At 54.1% G+C, this 20928-nt stretch overlaps 1 long non-coding RNA gene across 2 annotated transcripts; it reads left to right on the top strand.

Annotated features, from left to right (window-relative positions):
• Window positions 1–603: 603 nt before the first annotated feature.
• LOC106728808 lies at window positions 604–20202 on the top strand. Of its 2 annotated transcripts, XR_004325302.1 has the most exons (4): window positions 604–1075; window positions 1665–1823; window positions 2034–2115; window positions 20108–20202. It is a non-coding gene; the product is annotated as an uncharacterized LOC106728808 (long non-coding RNA). The 2 variants fall into 2 exon arrangements; XR_004325301.1 differs by lacking the exon at window positions 20108–20202 and having other exon boundaries at window positions 2034–2414.
• The last annotated feature ends 726 nt before the right edge of the window (window positions 20203–20928 follow it).

Below are 20928 nucleotides of genomic sequence, written 5' to 3'. Positions count from 1 at the left end.
ACAGTGGTATGGGTTGGCAATTCTAAAACTATTTTCTCTTTATTCCAATTTTGAGCAAATGGGTAAATATATCGAGAATAACGGCAGTTCAATCTCCCACTGATGAAGGAGGGAGTTACAGCGTGGGCAGGAGGAGGATTAGAATGTGCCTTGTAAATTGGAGCTGGAGGAGCCAGGGTGAGTTCATTGCTCTGTGTGTGTGTGTGTGTGCAGATACAAACGCATATGCTTATAATGTACACACATATGTACAGAAACTGTATGTAAAATACACAGACATCTAAATATATTTCTCTATTTGTGTCACATATATTTATATGTAAGATAAAAGAACAAATATGACTCTGTGTTACTTCTGTTCCTCTGGCTCTCACCCTGGGCTGTTTCCTGGGCTCAGTCCTGCTGGTTCTGCACCTTTTGTAAAAGAACGTTGCCTATTGCCTGAAATATACAGGGCAGCGCGTTCTCAAGGCTCTGCCCTCTAAGGGTGCAACACTTTCCCATTCATACAAAGATAAAAAGTTGCAGAATAGAAAACAATATTTGTTTTGTCAGAGGTTTACAGGGACACCATGTTCTGACCCACGTGGACAGCTGCAAAAACAAAGGATTCCAACACCAAGAAGTTTGCAACAACCAGGCATACCCCTCCCCTTTTTAGTATAAAAGGGGCCTGAATTCTGACTTAGGGGAAGATTGTTCTCCAGGACATCGGTCTGCCATCTCTCAGTCTGCTGGCTTTCTGAGTGAAGTCATTATTCCTTGCCCCAAACACCTCATCTCTCTACTGGGCTGTCGTTTGGTGAGCAGGACGAGTTTGAACAGTAACATATATGCGTGTATTTATATCCGTTCCATGTATCTCTCTATCTAATCCATCATCTAGCTATTTACTGCCTCGTATCTCTTAGCTCTGTCTGCTGAGAGCGCTTCGAAGCCATGACACCCAGTTTCAATGGTCCCACCTGACCCAGCATCCAGCTCCTGGTTTCTAACTCTCCATCCGTAGGAACCAGGGTTTCTTGGAGAAAAGGCTGATTTCAGGCCCCAGGCCCGAGACCAGGGAAAGCACGAGGTAATTCTGGAATATCTTGTGGCATCAGGAAGTAATGAAGTACTCAGAGTGAAGGGCTCTGCAAAGGATGCTGGGGCCAGCTGGTGGGGGCGGCCAAATCTGGGACAGTTTGAGCTTCTAAATAAGTAACAATAGTAATGGATTAAAGCCCACTGAACAAAATAAAACCAGTGAGTCCACATTGATATAAATAATAAATAAATGAAGAATAAACTGGGGAGAGGGAGAGTTCTCCTGACTGGAATTCTACTTAGTAAAGAATAAAGGATTTAAAAAGCCATCAACGCACGCTGAAACCAGTGGGTGAAAGTTGTGACAATGAACAGGATATTTATAGAATCAAAGAATTAAATTATTTATCTGTCATAAAAGGGAACAGGTAAATTTACAGTGGGGAGGGCTGGAGGACACAACCTTAACCAGGGCATCAAAGATCCGTCCCAACACAGGACCTCCCGTGCCTGGTGGTGAGGACATGGCATCGCCCCACGCACGGCTGATGAAACGCACAGCCTGGATCTGATCAAGAGAGAGTACAGGTAAACACAGAGGCACGTTCTAAAGTAACTGTCCTCTCCTGCCCGGAAAGGTCAAGGTCAAGAGCTAGAAGGAACTGTTTCTGACTGAAGAAGCTAAAGAGACGGGGAGACGATGTGTGAGTGTGTGCGTGGGTCCCAGGAGACAAAACACGACACAAGGACACTGCCGCTACCTGATGAAACGTGACTGTGCGGTGGACGAGATGAGGGTACTGTATCAAGGTTAAATCCCCTGATTTTGCTAACTGGGCTGTGGTTTTGTAAGAGGACTTCCCCCCTCCTTAGGAAAATGGAGGGGGGAGGGGCGATGGCAAAGCAAACGGTACAAAATGTGAGCAACTGGTAAATCTGGGTGTAAGGTCTACGGGAGTTCTTTGTACCATCCTTGTGACTTTTTTTTTTTTGTCTTTTTTTTGCAGGGTTGAAATCAAAACCCAACAAAAGGTCTGGATGAATGAAGCCGGCAGAGCCAGTTTCTCTGTGCGAGTTCATCAGCGAAAGGTAAGTGAGCTCTGGGGACCCCCTGGTCTCAAAGGAAAGAGAAACAGGAGGAGCATCCAGACGTGACAGCTGTCTGGCCCTGGTGGCGAAACAAGCCAAGCCCGTCTGGGGGCAACAGCCAGCCCGGGGCAGGGAGCAGGGATGGGTCTCGCCTCTGGCGAGCATCAGAGCAGTCAACGAGGCTTTCTGGAGCAGGTGGGCTCGCCAGCTGCCAAAGAATAGGGTGCCTGGGAGCTGCCAGCTGGGTGCCAGGAGGGCTGGCCGCCTCCTTGAGGGTACAGTCTGTGCTGTGTTAAGTTCTTTTTTTTTTTTTTTAACATTTTTTATTGATTTATAATCATTTTACAATGTTGTGTCAAATTCCAGTGTTCAGCACAATTTTTCAGTCATACATGGACATATACACACTCGTTGTCACATTTTTTTCTCTGTGAGCTACCGTAACATTTTGTGTATATTTCCCTGTGCTATACAGTGTAATCTATTCTACAATTTTGAAATCCCAGTCTATCCCTTCCCACCCTCCGCCCCCCTGGCAACCACAAGTCTGTATTCTCTGTCTATGAGTCTATTTCTGTCCTGTATTTAAGCTTTGTTTTTGTTTGTTTGTTTGTTTTTGTTTTTGTTTTTGTTTTTCAGATTCCACATATGAGCGATCTCATGTGGTATTTTTCTTTCTCTTTCTGGCTTACTTCACTTAGAATGACATTCTCCAGGAGCATCCATGTTGCTGCAAATGGCGTTATGTTGCCGGTTATTATGGCTGAGTAGTATTCCATTGTATAAATATACCACATCTTCTTTATCCAGTCACCTGTTGATGGACATTTAGGCTGCTTCCATGTTTTGGCTATTGTAAATAGTGCTGCTATGAACATTGGGGTGCAGGTGTCATCCTGAAGTAGGGTTCCTTCTGGATACAAGCTCAGGAGTGGGATTCCTGGGTCATATGGTAAGTCGATTCCTAGTTAAGTTCTGAGCTGTCCTCTTTCACCAGCATTTCCTTCCAACTTGCCCTCCTGTGTAGAAGGGAGCAGGAAAATGTGGCTCCGGGCGGGCAGGCGGGTGTCTGTGCTTCCTGCCGGTCCCCAGTATGTTAATGCACACCTGGGGACGGTCCCCAGGCCCCAGGGGCTGTGAGAACAACCACAATTGTTCTTTTGCTTTTCTGTTTTTTTTTTTTTTTTCTTTTTTCTCTTAATGACTCCGTTAGTTACTGGCCTGGCAACTTGGAAATGCCACCAAAAGCAGAGATTCAAGAAGCTTCTGGGGGGATGGGAGAAAAGCAAGTTTCTGGAAGGAGGCGGCAGCTGGGCAGAGGCTAGCAGCAGGAGGCTCTGCCAGCCTTGGATGCTTACACAGGGTCAGAGCAGGGAAACGCTGGGGACAAACCTTTGGTGATCTTGACCTTGGCGACTCAGAGTCAGAACAGCTGAAGGCAGGCTAAGGAAGGCATTCCAAGACGGAGAGAGGCTGGCTGGAGACCACAGAGGGGGCCGCCTGCCCAGCCCCCCACCCCAACTCCGCATCTCCGCTCACCACACCATCATGGCTGCAGCCATAAGGCCACCGGCTCCCAGCTTAGGTGTCCAGGGTGCCTGACCTCTCATTGTGGTGGGGGAATGACCTTCCTGCTGGGCAGTTGCTGAATGTCCTGGCTGGCCTGTGGGACACACATTCTAGGGGGGCGGTGGGTGGAGCACAGAATCCTGTGAGTGGTTGAGATCCCACTGTGCCCCCCACCCCCAACCACTGACTGGGCGTCTGTGCGCCTGGCAGGGAGCTAGAACCAATGCCCGTTTATTAATCAGTGTTCAGAGAGACAGAACTGATAAGAGGTGTGTGTGTGTGTGTGTGTGTGTGTGTGTGTGTAAAGAGACAGAGACAGAGAGAGAGAGAGAGAGAGAGAGAGAGAGAGAGAGAGAGAGAGAGATGTTTATCACAAGGAGATGTCCTGCACAATTATGGGGGCTGAGATATCCCAAGGCCTGCTGTCGGTCAGCTGGAGACCTGGGAGGACCAATGGTGTAGTTTCAGTCCAAGTCCGAAGGCCTAACCCAGGACAGTCAAGGTTTCAGTGTCCGAAGACAGGAAAATGCTAATATCCGAGGTCAGGGCAGTCAGGCAGGAGGAGTTCTCTCTACCTCGGAGGGAGGTCAGCCATTCTGCTTTATGCAGACCTTCAACTGATTGGACGAGGCCCACCCCCAGCAGGGAGGGCCATCTGCTTTCAGTCCGTGGTTCAAAGGTTAACCTCATCCAGAAACACCCTCATTAGATGCTTCCCAATAACTCTGCCTGGTGTGTGTGTGTGTGTGTGTGTGTGTGTGTGTTTAAAGCTCTTAGTTTGTAGAAACCAATCCTCAGGGAGGAGGAGAAACCTGCCCCCACCCCCTCGGATCACGACACCAGGAAGTGGCTGAGCTGAGATTAGAGCCCAGCTATGTCTGACTCCAAAAGTGCTGAAAGGCGCCCACTCAGGGTCCTTTGCTGGAATTCACGCTGCCTCTGTCCAGTTTCCCTGTGCTTAGCGTGGTGTGCTTTCCCTGCCCACCAGAGGCCTTCTGCCCAGAAGTGGCTGGACGTGGCTGTGGTCTGACGCAGAGCGTGGCCCAGTATGAGTCTCTATTTGCTACTGTAACAAATTATTTCCAATTTGGTGCCTTAAAACAACGCAGATTTAACGTCCTGCAGTCCTGGAGGTCAGACATCTAACACAGGTCTCAGTGGGTGTCTGGAAAGGTGTGGGCAGGGCTGTGTTCCCGCTGGAGGCTCTGAAGGAGAATCTGTCCCCTCACTGTTTAAATGAGGTGATGTGTGTGTCACTTGTCTCCTTGTGAGTAACTAACCAAGTGGAGGGGCACGCTGCCCAGCCCCCTGGGGACGGAGTCCGGGGAGGGGGGGAGCAGCGGGAGGGGGTGGGGCGCCCGCAGCGGAAAGGCACTCCCCAGCGCCTCCCACCCGCTGTGGGCAGGTGGACGCGCATCCTGGTCTGGGTCTCCTCCTGCGGTAACTCCAGGGCAGGGCAGGTCTTCTGTCTCCCGATGCCTGGTTGGCATGTGAGGGTCTGCAAGCCCCTAAAGGCAGCTGTGGAGTCTCCTGTGAGTCCTGGCTCAGGTCCCCAGCTCTCGGCTAGTCTCTGGTCTGAGTGAATTACTGCGAAGAGGATAGAAAAGTGTTTCTGGGAGGGGCCACCAGTGCCACGCCTGTCACAGAGCGTGGTTGGCTGGCCTCGCAGAGGCCCCGGGACCGAGGAAGCGCCTCTGGCCATGCGGGTTGGCTTCCCGTCTCACTATGCACCGCAGTGAATCAGTGGGGAGTGTGGGGTCTGCACGGTGACCGCCCTGTCTCTAACTCTCTGTCTGATGCCTCAAACTGCTCCCTTCCCTCATGTGAGGCACTGCCAACCTATGGGGTCAGACGAACTGGGAGTGGAGCCAACAGCTGCCCAGGGAGGCAGGTGGGGGGTTCAAAGATGCTGGGTCAAGCTTAGGCATTAGTAAAATGGGGTGAGGGGAGCAGGGACAGGGCACCAAGAGATCTCGCTATGATGTGAAGAAGAGCCACAGAGCCTGCACGTGGTCCGGGGCCGCCACGGCAGTGGCCACAGCTTGGGGCACAAAACAACAGAAATTGATTCTCCTGCAGTTCCGGAGGCCAGAAGCACAAAATCAGGGTGTCATCAGGGCTGCACCACCTTTCTAGGAGGGTCCTACCCTCTTCTTCCAGCTCCTGGGGGCTCCAGGTTTTCCGTGGGCTCCGGGGCGTCCCTCCATCTTTGTCGCGTTCCTCACATGGCCCGTCCTCTGTGTCGATACTTCTCCTCCTCTGTCTTTTCTAAAGACACTTACTGAATTTAGGGCCAATGACAGATAACCCAAGACGATCCCACGTCACGATCCTCAACTTAATTACATCTGCAAAGACCCTTTCTCCATATATGGCCATAGTCACAGGATTTAGAGACTAGGACAGGCACATACTTAGGGGCCACCACTCAACACACTACGGAATAGATGCCATTCTTCAGGGCTGGAACTGGGTGTTGGGATGAAGGGAGCATTGGGGGAACTGGATGGGAGCACTTCAAGTACAGGAGGGAGCACTCAGGGAGCAGGGAGGGGCACCCAGAGAGCAGGGAGGGAGCAGCCAGAGAGCAGGGAGGGGCACCCAGAGAGCAGGGAGGGAGCACTCAGAGAGCAGGGAGGGAGCAGCCAGAGAGCAGGGAGGGGCACTCAGGGAGCAGGGAGGGAGCACTCAGAGAGCAGGGAGGGAGCAGCCAGAGAGCAGGGAGGGAGCACTCAGGGAGCAGGAGGGAGCATCCTAAGGCCAGGGCTGCCTGTGATTTTAACAACAGTTACAAAGATGAACACAATCAGGGAAACCTGAGCATCTCAGAGACTGGGGTGTCCACCGGCCCAGGGTGGGAGTTCCGGCTTTACCGCCCCTGTGGGGTCTGCGTGCAGGACGGCTCGGGAGTTTGATGGGGAACGATCTGGGCTAGGAGGTGGGCTTTCTGCCTGTGATGGGCGCAGCTGTGGTGCAGGGGCCTGGGGCGGTGCTGTCATGCTCCGTGGGGCGCAGGCCGGGAAGGCAGTGGACTCTGCAGGGATCTCGACTGTTGCTGAAACATCTTTATGCCGCACGCACGCCCGGGCTGCTGCTTCGTAAAGCTAGGGTGGACAAATGTCTCTGTGTCTACAAGACTGAGGAGCTTATGAGGCAAGCAGATTCTAGGTGGGATCGGAGATGGAGTTGAAGTCTATAAACGGCCGAGCCACGGGGGAGAGCTGGCTGGCTTCCAATTGGAATTGTCTGAGTCTACCTCGTTTCTACCCAGGGTCTCATTCTGGGGATTTCATGTTGATCACGAGTGAGGTGCAGCTAAAGGAGGAGGTCATTTTCTTTGCAGCAGGAGGCTGGCGCTGCCTCCCCGCTCCGGGAGGCTGTGGCTGGCTGAGCATCTTACTGCTCAGATTTCTGTCCTCGGTTGTACATGAGTTTCTTGCTTCTTTATTGGAGAGATTTTGCGGGGTTACTTGCTCAAAGCAAAGGCCATGAGATGGACTTTGAGCATCCAGTGTACGTAAGCCGCCTCCCTCACAGCATCCCTGCTGTCCGCCCGCCTTCTCCTCCTCACCCGCCTTCCCCACCAGGGGATGTTCTCTTGTGTCTCTTTGCAAGTCAGCGGATGCTCACCTTCCCCATCAGAGGCGTTCTGCCAGCCCATCCACCCTGACAGCCAGCTCTTTGGGGGGCAATGTGGGCGAGGTTCAGTCATTGATGCCACAGGAGGAAGGGCATGGGGGCCATCTTGGTCCTAACCTGCCTCTGATCGTTCACGATGAACTCGGGTAAGTCTGCAGCATCTCTGGGCCTGTTTTCTCCTCTACATACTGGAGCCCTGTTAGTGTCCCCTGTGGTCCTTCCACCTCGCAGCTCCTGCAAGTCTTGTGTGCAGTGGCCACCCCCGTGGGCACAGAGCAACCAGCCTTCTCTGTCCCTTTTCTTAGAAGTCATTGTGCCTTTTGGGGGTCAGGCTGCACTCAGCCTGGGGCGCTCTGTCACCTACCCTCCCCCCAGACCTGGCTAAATGCTCCAGGCCACGTCCTCTAGGAAGCCTCCCTTGGTTACCCAGCCTGCAACCCTGCTCTGTCTGCATGAGAGGATGGATGAGTGAAGGAATAGCAGACAAATTCAGGAAAGGATTTTGCTGGTGATAGTTCACTCTTCCAAGGGCGACTCCTTGATCATCTGGTGGCGTCAGGCAAAAGTCCTGGCACGTGAGGGAATGACACAGACCAAGACTCCTTCCCTCCTGGAGCTTACATTCAGGAGCTAGAAGACATTAGATGGATAGCCTGACCATGTGGGTGATGAAGGATGGACGAGAGGGACAAACCCTTTAGAGTCTCCAGAAAAATAAAGCCAGTCCTGAAAATGCTTGTTGGAAGAGACTTGTTTCTGCCTTTAGTGATCTATGTTGGAGCGACCGCAGATTCAAAAGGCTTCTTGTTCCGCAAAGAGATGATGGTTGGGGAACGGTTAGAACGGTCTGGATGACAGCCTGGAAGAGGCGGGCTTTTAACTTGGATTGAAGAGAACGGAAGCCGCTCATTCAAGTTGAAAGTCCCTGACAAACCCAGGCTGGGCACTGCCCTCTGCTCAGCAGACCCAGGCCCCTGTCCACCTCACTCAGCCCCTGACGCGTCTTACGACGGAGCCGGCGCCCGGCAAGCGAGGCGGGGCTGTGCGAGCCGTCTCCGGGGTGGCGGGAGAGGGTGGCCGCTGGCCCGAGTCCGCCGGCCGGGCTGAGAGGGGGCCAGATCGTTCCAGATGCTCTCTCTCTGACAGCTGCACTGACCACCTGGTCCAAGTCTCTTTAGCCTTCTTTTGGGGTCAGAATGTTCCCAAAGAGTGGCCAACTTTTTAAACCTTTTTTTTAATTAGTCTGGTCACAGACAGTCGGGAACTCTGGAATGTTCTGATGCCTCCCCAATCCCTTGCCTGATCGGACGTTTTTAGCCACACTGTGTCTCTGCCGATCTGCAGGGAGTGGAGTCTGAGAACTTAACGGTTGACGGAAGTGCAACGGGACTAACTTCCTCCCCGGAGAGCCGGCGAGGCGGAAGTCACTGTTTATTACTGCGGCTAACAAAGAGCCCTGCTCCTTCAGCCCGGAGGTGCGGGCTGCACTTCGTGTAAACAGAGCTGATGACCGAACAGACGAGTCTGTGGGGCTGGGAGCCGATGCGGATGGGTCTGGTGGCGTTTCCTGCTCAGGTGTAAGGACTGGTCTCATTTCTTCTTTGTCACCTGACGTCATTGGGGCCCCAAGTGCACAGAGCCCTGGGTGCCTCGCTCTGGCCAGGCGCCCGTCCTTGGGGACATTGTCACCCGGGAGGTGGTCCTGCCGGAGCACACCCCTTGCATGCGTATACAGACACACTCACTTACACATACGCCACATTCTTTCCCCACACGAAATTAAGCGATGCAGACAAGTCCCCTCCTAGGTTCGTTCCTCCAGCCCTGAACCCAGATGGGAGTCCTCTGAAGTCACCTCTCCGGCCTCCTCATGTGGCGGAGCTGAGATCTCACAGCCAGAGCCAAGGATTTCCCTGTGGACCCACCTCTTCCCGCCCCAGGGTCCCGCAGAGCTGATGCCAAGGCAGGGTCCCCTACACTCTTGGATGCCCCTGGAAAGAGCATGAGCCTCAAAGCCTGGATTCAGACCCTTTTTGAGCCCCTGCTACCGGGCAGCGTCACCAGATCATATATAGATTGCCCCGGTAAGTCGGAACGTCAGACAAACGACAGGTAATGTTTTAGTGTAAGGGCACCTGTGTGATGTTTGGGGGTAACTTTGTAGGAGAGAAAAATTACTCATTGTTTGTCTCAAATCCTGGTTTACCAGGGCTTCCTGTATTTTCATCTGTTAATCTGCCAGCCCTATCCCCATGTGACCGTGGGCAGGTTTCGTAACACTTCTGTGCCTCGGTTTCCACGTCTTTTCAAGGAGTTGGGGGTGGTGATAACAGAGCTGACCCCAGGGGGCTGGTGTGGGGCGGGGAGGGAGGGCTGAGTGCGCAGAGGGAGCAAGCCCCCAGCAAGTGTGAGGCCTGGGCACTCGTGGACTCGGCCGGCAACCCTGCGCCCTCCTGAGGTGGGGAGGGGCGGTCCTGGGCGCCACAGACGCACCTTTGTCGCGACACGGAGCGAGTCCAAAGAGGGGCCCCTGCGTCTGACTTGAGTCCTCGTCTCACACGGCTTCTCTTCTTTACGTGGGGAGGACGCCTAGGGAGGGGCTCTGCCCAGCAGAAGGTAAGTAAACGGGGACCAGGAAAGCCACGTGTGGCACAGGTATCCGCTTGTCACGAACTGAGTTCCACCCCCCATGCTCCATAGAGTGAAGCTCTAACCCCTAGTGTGACCTCCTAGAGGGAAGTAATTAGGGTTAAATGAGGTCACAAGGACAGGGCCCTAATCTTTATAAGGACTGGTTTTCTTATAAGACAAGGAAGAGACACAGAGCTCTCTCTCCAGGTGCCCAGAGAAGGGGCCGACGGGGGGATACAGCGAGGTGGCAGCCACCTGAGTGTCTTGCTGAGCCCTGGCTGCTGTCCTGAGGTGCTGGGGAGACTGTCCACCCCTGTGGGAGTTGGTGGGACCGGCGGCTGACCTAGCTGTTGAGGGAAGGGGGCGGGGGAGTGGCCCCTCCAAGGAAGCAGGTTGCTTGCTTTCCCAACGGTGACCAAGCCCTGGGTGGCCCTGCCTGTCCTCCAGCCCGGCCCCCAAATGGGAGCCAGGAGTAGCTTGGATCCCAATGTGGACAGATCAGCTGGCACACGGTGCTTCAGAGGAACGGGTCCTGCTCAAGTGACATTGCAGTCCTGCGCTGTCTGAGCCCCAGGGGGCATGTGAGTGGCCCAGTCAGCTGCCCGCTAGCCAAGCAGGGCAGTGTCTGGGCTCACATCTCCAGGGATCAGAGTGAGCACACACCCCCATGAGTGGACTGGACTGGTTTCTGTGGAGGGCTGGCTCCACCTTCTGGGGCCCACGGCTCCTTTGGGAACCTGAGACTCCCCTCCCAGGTAGAAAAACCAACAAGCAAAGAATTTCGTCCAAAATTGGGGATTTCCTGGATCCCCAGGCCCACTCAGGGATCATGGACTCTCCGGCATGAGTTGAGAAGAGGAAGGCATCCAGCGGGCCCCAAGTGCAAGGCGGGGTTGGAACGGGTGAAGTAAGATAACAAAGACAGTGAGGTATCACCTCGCACCAGTCAGAGTGGCCGTCATTCAAAAGTCCACAAACGATAGATGCTGGAGAGGGTGCGGAGAAAAGGGAGCCCTCCTGCCCTGCTGGTGGGAGTGCAGTTTGGTGCAGCCCCTGTGGAAAACAGTATGGGATTCCCCAAAAGACTAAAAATAGACTTTCCATATGATCTAGCAACCCAACTCCTGGGCATATATCCAGAGGGAACCTTAATTCAAAAAGACACCTGCACCCCAGTGTTCACGGCAGCACTATTTACAATAGCCAAGACGTGGAGACAACATAAATGTCCATCGACAGACGACTGGATAAAGAAGATGTGTATTTATACAATGGATACTACTCAGCCATAAAAAGAATGAAGTAATGCCATTTGCAGCCACATGGATGGACCTGGAGAATGTCATTCTAAGTGAAGTAAGCCAGAAACAGAAAGAAAAATACCACATGAGATCACTCATATGTTATTAAAAAGAGACACAAATGGACTTATTTACAAGACAGACTCACAGATGTAGAGAACAAACTTATAGTTGTAGGGGGAGGGGAGGAGGTGGGGAGGGGTGAATTGTGAGTTCAGGATTGGCAGATACCAACTACCATCTACAAAACAGATAAACAAGGACCTACTGTAGAGCACGGGGAACTCTATTCAGTGGCTTGTAATGACCTATAACGAAAAAGAATATGAAAAGGAATATATGTATCGAATAAACTGAATCACTACACTGTACACCAGAAATTAACACAACATTGTAAAACGACTATATTTCAATTGATAAAAAAGAAAAATTGCACATTCTGGAAGGTCAGGGCACCAGTGGAAGGGGGTGTGGCCGGGTGCAGCTGCCGTTTGTCCTCAGAGGACCAGGATCCCAGCTGGTGGCGGGGTCAGGACAGCTTGCAGGTGCAAGGTGGACGTGTGGAATATACAGAGACCCCCCCACCCCAGGGAATTGGCATGGCTTGGAGGGAGTGGGTGGGTGGAGGAGAAGCAGCGGGCTCGTGCCCAGCGCTGGGCCTGGCGGGGCTGTGGGCTGGGTGGCCTGGCGTGGTGACTTAGGGGCCGATGATAGCCACGTCCAGGTAGAGGCTGAGGGGCCGGCATTTGATGTCTCTGCATCAGTTTGGGAGGACACAGGTGGGTGCCGGTTGGGGAGACAGCAGCCTCGTGTTTTCCCGACAGTCATCTTTCGCTCCATTTTCAAAATACTTGCCTTTTGCCCGGCTCTGTGTTAATGAACTCCCCGGAAACGGGATGTGTCACTGTCAATCTTGGGGCATCCTCTGCCGAAGACTGCGCCGCTCAGAACACCTCCTGACTCTCAGAGGGGACCACAGTGTATTAAAGGCATCGCGGCTCCTGTTGACTGAGCTTTTACTTGACATATTGCTATATTAATGTCGAGAAGTCTACCCTGGCGTCCTGCATGTCTCAGCCTTGGGAATCACATTACTGACAGGGAGATTAGAGTTTCAGAATTCGCTGCTAGAAAAAAAAAACTCCAAGGTTCATTCTGAATTGTAAAAATCGGAGTGAAAAATCGCCCTGTAATTGTCTGATGGGGAATCTGTTGTCTCCTGAGATGCCTTCCATTGATTTGCTTTCATATTTGTATTAAAACTGAACAGCTGACAATGACCCGGGCCTGAGTGGGAAATGGGGGGTGGGGGCAGCGGGCTGTGGGGAGGCAGGGTTTGTACAGAGAGGAAGGCGGAGGGGGGACTCCTCTGGTGACCCCAGACTCTTGTCTCCCGTCGCCCAGGACAGCGGGTGACGGCAGTTTTGCAAAAGCGGCATGCCACTGAATTGTCATTAAATTATCGCAGCATTATCTTCACATCCGCCTCCTTTGTGTCGGGAAAATAATGCTCAAGTGAGTACAGTCAGCGGCCTTGAGTGTCTGAGCAAGATCTCTGCGGCTGCGCTCTCTGCGGAAGGGCCCACGGCAGCGCCCACAGATGCGGGGTGACGTTGCAGCCTGCGTCGGGCACGTGACCCCGTCGGCGATGTTCCCGCGCACGGATCTGAAGCTCGAGGTCCCCGCGCGGGCTGCTGGGCTCCCGCTTGAACTCTGACCCCGCGCAGGGTACCTTGGAAGACACAAAAAGAGGACCCCTCAGCTTCTTCAGAGCCGCGCGCCAGCAAGACCAAGGCCAGGTTCACTCACCCCAGCGTGGAGATTCGGGAGGCGGGGCCCCCAGGGACCTCGTCTCCGGGTCCTCTGGCCCTCAGTGCAGTCCCCTCCCCGCTGTCCCACGGTGGGTGTGACCAGCAGCACACGGCAGGACCTTCTGAGATCAGGTTATAAAAACCATTGTTTCTGTCGGGTGCCCCGCTGCTAGCTGGCTCACTTTCCTTCTTGCAAAAGAACTAGGGTATCCTTACGGAGAAGCTGTGCAAAGAGGAGGGACTGGAGGCCGAGACACCCCTGGGAGGACAGCTGATGCCCCAGTGCCAGCCCCGTAGGCAGCCTTCCTAGAGGAGAGCCCTCCAGCCCCAGTCAGGGCTGCAGACGATGCAGCCTCTCTGAGACCTCCTGAGAGGTCCCCGCCGGAGCCACCCAGCTAAGCCCCTCCCGGCTTCCCGAGGTTCAGGAACAGCGCGAGAGCTAAGTTTTGGGGTGACTGGGCCATAGAGAGCCAACAGAGTAGTGCTGGCAGCTGAAGCCAGGCGCAGATGGGACGGGCTGGGGCCGGGGGGAGATGGTGGAAGCTTCGTGGAAGAGGGGCTGCGGAGGGGAAATGGGACCAAGGAGAAGATGGTGCCTGGGTCTTGTGAACGGAGAGGAACTGGCACCCTGAGCAGGAAGAGTAACCGGCAGCCCAGGGGTGGCTGGAGGAGAAGGGGGAGTACGTGCGCAGCCAGGACCAGGGCTTGTTGGACGCGCCGCTGGGAGCCAGGTCACTGCGCATTGCCTCTCTCCGTCCAGACCTGCGCCATGGCGGGCGTCTCCGGGAGAAGATGCTGGAGCTGTGGGGGGAGGGGGCGGCAAGCTTCACAGTGAGACTGGGGGCCCCTCACTTCTGCTCCAGAGCTCTTCGCCCACCCGCCGCCCCCCCAGGGTGTGCTTCCATCACCTCCCCTCGCTCCTGAGTCCCCGCCCCCTCCTCTCGCAGACACGCTGTCTTCAGGAGGAAGGGGGTTTTCAGGGACCATCGCTTCCGTTTATTGGCCCATTTCTCCCCCCACCCCACCCATCCCGTGACACCAAGGCCTCTGGAAAGGTGTCCGCACACTCTGGTTTCCACTTCCCTTGTATTCAAGCTCTACCAGTTTGTTTGGCTCCCCCCTCCCCCAACCCCCACCCTCCAGCCCTCCTCCAGACCTGCAATGGTGAGAATCACCTCCACATGGCCACACCCACTGCCTGCTTTCCTGTCCCCAGCCTCCGGGAGGAGCTCCTGGCTGGCCCTTTCTGGAACCTTCTTCTCTGGGCACCTCCTCCTTCTCTCACTGGCTCTTCCTCCAACCCCCTTCCCAGGATCTGATCTGTGTCCCCCTTCGGTAAATTTCAGATGCCATCAGGTGAAGGTAGCCAAGGTTGGATGCGCATTTTTATGGGAATATTTTAGAGGAAATTAAAGCTACGGTTGGGTGGGCGGCTCCCAGCTGTTTCAGCGTCTGCGATCAGGCAGACAGGACACCATCTCCTATCTATGTTCGTCCAGGACCCTCAGGTGACTCAGTGCCGCACACATCCCTCTGCCTGCACGTGACAGGTGCCCCGCTGGTGGTGGCCACGCCTCAGACTCCCCGGGGCACACACAGCGCTGCTGGAAGTGCCCTCCTCCCCATCCAGCAGGGATGATCTGCCGTCCCACCAGGTTCCCACAGCCCTCCTCGCTGGCCGTCCCCAGCTCCCGCCTCTCTCCTCTTAGCTGGAGATCAGTTTTCCCTTTCTCAGGCTGATTCCTCATCGCCATGTCCTGCCCACATCAGTTTCAATGAGATGTTCCCATTTTTCAGAGACGGTCCTGCATTTGGAACTGAAGTTATCCACTCGGCAACATCTTTTGTTACCAGTGTCCTTGCCGGCTTCCCAGGGTATCGCTGCTGGCAGAAAGCCTCTCCCCACACCCAGCCTCTGAGAGGGGTGGTCCTGTCTGATTTCTCCCTCCCCTCTTCCCTCCTGTCTCCTCTCTGTGCTCCCGACAGCCTCTCTCCCTCTCTTGTTCTCGTTCTCGGCCTCTCTCTCCCTCCTCCCTCTGTGTTAACGAGAGAGCCAGGGCTCAGACAGATGGAAGCGATGCTCCCCGTGTCCGCCCTCAGGCGCAGAGCGGGGTGGTGGGGGGCGCTGCCCCGTCTCTCCCCAGCCCACGAGGCGCGGACCCCCGCCCCCCACGGCAGACAGAGCAACGCAAGCCCGCGGTGGCACAGCATTCCAGCACGACACACTGAGCACCTGGTTACTTGTAAAGCAATTTGCTCCTACGTGCTGGTTTGAGATTAAAATGGTAATTATCTTGCAAATGACTGTAACTGCCTTTCATAAGTGTGGCAACGTTTGAGCTGTGACTGACTGCGGCCAGCGGCATAATGGGCTGGATAAACGGTACCTTCCGTGGACTGTGGGGAACACAGCCTATGGGTTTGGACGGGACCACGCTGCCATTGCAGAGAGATGGAGTCCATGTTTTTCTTCAGCCATGTGTGTGTGTGTATATATATATATATATATATATTTTTTTCAATAGCATGTGCTCATCATTTGTTTCTTAATAGGACATTTCCCTTAAGGGTACTTAGCAAATTGTTGATCTCTTTTTATGATCTCTCGTTCCCCCCCGAAAAGTGTCGCTTTTCCTGTTGCTGCTGGGAAGAGCTCTGGCACCCTGCAGGAGGGAGGAGGAACAGCCGCCCTGGCTGGAAAGGGGAGGAGATGCCCTGGGGCCACGATGGTAGCTGAGGGCTCCGGTCACCGATGCCCGCTTGCCATCGGCCGTGGCTTCCCCACGCGACCAAGTCATTCATTCTCAGACACCAGCTGGGCGTCCTGCGGTTCAGCTCAATTCTGATATCATTTGGCTGGAGGGAGTGTCCGATCCCACAGGTTGAGGACCCAGTCCCACAGGACTGTCCCCACTTCAGATGCCAATCACAAGTCCAGGTTGTCACCTGTGCCTCTGTCATCAGAAGTTCCTACGACCCCCTCCTTGGGTTTGATTAATTTGCCAGAGCGGCTCCCAGGACCCAGGAAAACGGGGTACTCGCTAGATTACAGGTTTATTTCAAAGGCTGTTCAGGGATGTGAATCAACAGTCAGACAAAGAGATACAGAGACATGCATTAGGGGTCGAGGCCCTGAGCAAAGGGGCTCCTGTCCTTGAGGAGTTTGTGGCCCAGCCTGGTGGCACGTGGAGGCATTCTGGTTCCCCAGCCTGGGAGCTCGTGAAGCCCTATTCTTTTGGGGTTTTCTGGAGGCTTCTTTGGGCAGGCGTGGTTGATAGACCATTGGCCACCGGAAATAGATTTAACCTCCAGTTCCTCTCCTCTCCCTGGAAGTCAGGGGGCTGGGACTGAAAATTCCAACTGTCTATTCCTGGTTGGTTCCCCTGGCAACCAGCCCTCACCCTTAGGTGCTTCCAAAAGTCACTGCATTAACATAAACTCGGGTGTGGTGCAAAGACGCTTGTTACTCATAGTTAGACCCCCTCTTCACCTTGTGGCTCTGAAGGGATTTCAGAAACTGAGGACAAGAGACCCAATAATGTAACAAAAGACGTTCAGTGCCCGTTGCTTTCACTGCTCAGGAAATTCCAAAGGTTTGAGGAACTGAGAGCCAGGAACCGTGGACAGAGACCAGATACACCTGAGAAATGTATGTTGATCATCTGAATGACCAAATGTATATTTCTTATATATCACGATGTCCCACAGCCACTGACACACGCAGAGCAGACATCAGGGTGAATGAGCCCTGAGCCAGCGCTCTGGGGCTGAGAGGTGGGGGCCCCCTTCCCCTTCCTCACAGACAATCTCAGGTGGATGAAGGTTTTAGCTACCTTTGTGCGGTGGGGAGTGCAGGCTGCTTGGGCGGGGCGTCGAGTGGCTCTGGTCCTCAAGCTGGAGAAGGAAGGGTGCCGGGCAGGCTCTCAGGGTCCAGTGGGAACCAGGCATGGAGCAGGACCAAGGGACCTCAACCTGCTGATCAGCACTGAGGAAGGCATGGGGCTCCCAGGATTAGGGTTCAGGACTCTCCTACCAGCCTTGGCCCTGGTTCAGCCAGTTCTTCTGGAAGCTGCCAGGACAGAAGAGCCTGGAAGATCCTGGCATGGGACCACCCTTTGTAATGACCTCAACACACAGGTAAGAGGTGCGTGGTTTGACCTCAGCTGTGACTTCCTCAGTCTTTGCCGTGAAGGGGAAGGGTGGGGACACTTGGACCCAGTAGACCAGGAGGCTGGTCCAGTGAGCATCCTGCTCAGGAAATGCCAAGAGTTTTGGGAGCTGAGAGCTGGGAACCATGGACAAAGACCAACTACATCTGAGAAATGTATTTCCGCACCTGCACTAACCTGGGGTCCCAGCAAGAGACGTGAGCTTGGGCCAGCGTGTGCACATCACACGGGATGTCCCTCCACCAAACGTGCTCATTGGTGTGGTCCCTGAATTCAGAGCAGCTACGGATGTGCATTCAGAATATGCAGAACCAGGATGGGCTAAGGAGACAGAGAAACGGCCAGGAAACCCAGGAGGGCAGGGATCAAAAATCTGTGAGAATTCCCCAAAAAGTTAAACATAGAATTACTGTGGGACTCAGTGACTCCACTTCTGGAAATAGACCGGGAACTCCGACTGTACACCAATATTTGCAGTAGCCTTATCCACAATAGCTGGGAGATGCAAACAAACCAAGCATCCGTCAACAGATAAGCGCAAGGCAGCCTTTCCACACAACAGAATGTGATGCAGCCCCGAAAAGGAACGCTGCATGCAGCTGACGTGTGGATGGACCTCGGAAGCATCGTGTAACCGACAGAAAGAGGAAGGTGGCGGATGCAGAACACGGTCTGCGCTAAATGCCACTGAATGTTACCTTTCAGAGTGATTCACTGTTACTTTTATGTTACAGGAATTTTAGCTCAATTAAAAAAAGAAGAAGAAATGAGCACGTGCATTTCAGGGGGAAAGGTGCATCTCTCTTTCAGAGCCGGGTCAGCTCTGGGACTGGCTCGCAGGCAAACGCAGGCTCTGTCAGGGACAGAGATGAAGATGCTGCCTAGACATTCTGGAGGCTTAGCTGCAAAAGAGAGGACAGTGTGTTGGTGACTGTAGAGAAGAGGCTGTCCAGGCGGACAAAGGTTTGGTCCTAAAATGGCCAACCAGATTTTTAATGGCTTTGGCTGTGGCATCACTGAGCAGCTGCCTTCATTCAAAGTGCACGACTCTTGTTCATTTTGCAAAACAGAAGCATGTTTTGGTCCTGAAGCTGTGGCTCCAACCCTCAGTGGTGAAGCGGAGCAGCACCAAGCAACACCTGGGGTTCCCTGGGGGTCCCGGTGCCCAGTGTCATCTGCCAGAACTGAACGTTTCCAGATGCATGGATTTGAACTTAGCTTGCTTCATTCAGCTAAATTCCGAAGCAGGGAAATTCTCCCTTTGGTGAAAGCCATCAAATCTGTCAATGCCTTGATGTCTTTTGAATCCTTTGTGGCCCCAAATCAAATAGAAGCTTTTCACATCCACGCTTGAAACATCCTCGTCCGCGGCTCCTTTCACCAAAAGGATTTCTGCCCCGTGTGATGATCACAAATCTCTTCTGAACGGTGCTTTGCCATTCAGGGCTCGGCATTCCTTAGAAAGGCAGACACATACCTGCCCATTTACACGCGGCCGTTTTTAGACACTAGACGTTGTCCATGGATATTTATACATACGTGTACAGTACTCGCTGGCACGAACGTCGGCTCCCACTTCCATTAAAGAAATTATCCTTGCAGAATGATCGTCACTGAACAGTTGCCTTTCCCCCACCCTGTGACTCATGGCGATTTCTGCCATTTTCCATCACAGTGACTCCGGGCAATTACTCAGTCTCCGTAGCTCAACGCCGAGCTTCCTGCCTATGGAGGGTAGAGTAAGATGATTTTTCTTTAGAGCTGGAAGAGTGTTAATGGATGTCAATAGGTTGAGCGGGAGAGAGCCCGCGCCGGGAGAGGCAGCCGTGTGGATCTCTATCTGTCCCTGCAGCATTTGCAGTAAAAGCTTTCTCTGCTTCTCTGTTGCTTGAACAGCAATTACTAAAACATTCTACTTGGGAAAATGCATTAATTAGATGCTTTCTAGAGATTTTTTGGGCTTATCAACCCAAATGCCTGTAGAAGCTCCTCGGAGGAAACGTGCAAATGCTTATGGAGTGTGGCTGCCTGGTTCTGCAGCCTCAGCGTTCTCCCTGCTCCTGAGAAGCTCGCCGTCCTCCTTGGAAGGGGCCGTGCCAGCCTTGGGCACGGACACCAAGGTCACGGCGAGGATTCGGAAACATGCCCGAAGCACCTCTCCGTGAAGTCCTGGGCAGCCAGGAGGAGAATGACATATGAGCCTCCCTCTAAATGCTGCCGGTTGGTGGTAATTGGTCCCAGTCTTTCCCATCTCAGCTGTCCCCTGGGTGTGACCTTGGCAAATGTCTTCACCTTTCTGAGTGTCAACTTTCTCAAAGGATGAGGGTGATACTAGCACCTCTGATCACTATCAGGTGGTTTTGAAAATTCATTGAGATGATGCGCACAGAGTACCTGTAAACACAGTGCTGGGCGTGCGGCTCTGCTGACACCAGCGACGGTTACTACTGCCTCTGTCACTGGACTGCCAGCTACGGGTGAGCAGGAAGATGCCTGTCCCATCCACGGCCCCGTCCCTGGGCTCAGGATGGAGCCTTGCGCCCGTCGGGCCCTCAGCTGGTGTTTGCGGATGATTGGAATATAGTTAGTACTATCCTGGTTACTGTCATCATCCAACAGCTCCCGGTCCAGGGGTGGAGTTAGAGGAGGGGCAACTGTGGGACAGACAAAGGTGGGGGCCAGGGGTGTGGGGGATACTCCTGGCAGGTGTCCAGCATGGGGTGGCACTCCGGCTGCCCTTTCAGAGTGAGGGGGAGGCTGGTGCTGTAATCAGTTGATGTTAGGAGCGCTCATTACACGCTTGGCGTGGTTTTAGTGCTTCTCATGTTTAAATGCATTCATGTCTCCCGATCTGCCCCCTCTGCTCCTGTAGGAAGCTGGTTTCACACAAAATTGGAAGGAATGACAGCCAGGGGCTGGGGACACCCTGGTGGCATCTGGGCATCCTGTCCAGATGCCTGCCTCTGAGCGGGACTGTCTACGACTGTCTTGGAGAGGAGGTTCGCAGCCCTGGGTCACGGCCACCCCAGCCCCTCCCTCCAGCAGAGGAACCCCCACTTCGTGTTGCACCCAAGTCCCATGGCACTCGGTGCCCCTCATTCTTCTCACTCCATCCTTTGAGTTGCTGGATCCCCTGTTTAGAGATGTGACCACCCTGTTTTGGAATGGGATTCCAGCTTGAAGAAAAGCCCCACTCCAGCCTGACACTCGCTTCCAGCAAGGATGAAAACCTCCGTGGCTGCGTCGGGGCGACTGTGCCTTGTGCTACCTAAGCAGGTTGCGCAGGAAACAGGTGAGGTGATGGGGTCCGCATCTGCTCTCCAAGGCCCGGGGGCAGCCTGGCCTCTCTGTGCTGGGCGTGCTGTAGCCCTGTGGAAATGGCGGAGGGCCCGGCATAAATTCCAAGGCAGCCCTGCGTGCGAGCCCTGCCTCCCCTCAGAGACCAAACGCCTCTGCCTGTGGCTGGGATGGCTTGTGGCCATCCTTCCCACTTCCTCCTCACTGCCCGGGCTGCCCAGCTGGAGTGGCAGATGGGAGGGGGCCCCGGGAGGCCAGCTGTGGATGCAGTTTCTGGAGAGGGCGGAGTGTGGGTGAAGGGCTGGGTCCGTCTGCGGCCTCACAGGGACCCTGACTCTCTCCAGGCTCTGGTAGGATTCATGCACCAGTCCTGTCTGGGGACTGAGGGCAGAGGTG

The sequence above is a fragment of the Camelus ferus genome, chromosome 13, assembly GCF_009834535.1.
Source record: "Camelus ferus isolate YT-003-E chromosome 13, BCGSAC_Cfer_1.0, whole genome shotgun sequence".
NCBI lineage: Eukaryota > Metazoa > Chordata > Mammalia > Artiodactyla > Camelidae > Camelus > Camelus ferus.
Note: the sequence above shows the minus strand (reverse complement) of the source record. Positions and strands in the feature narration are given on the sequence as shown.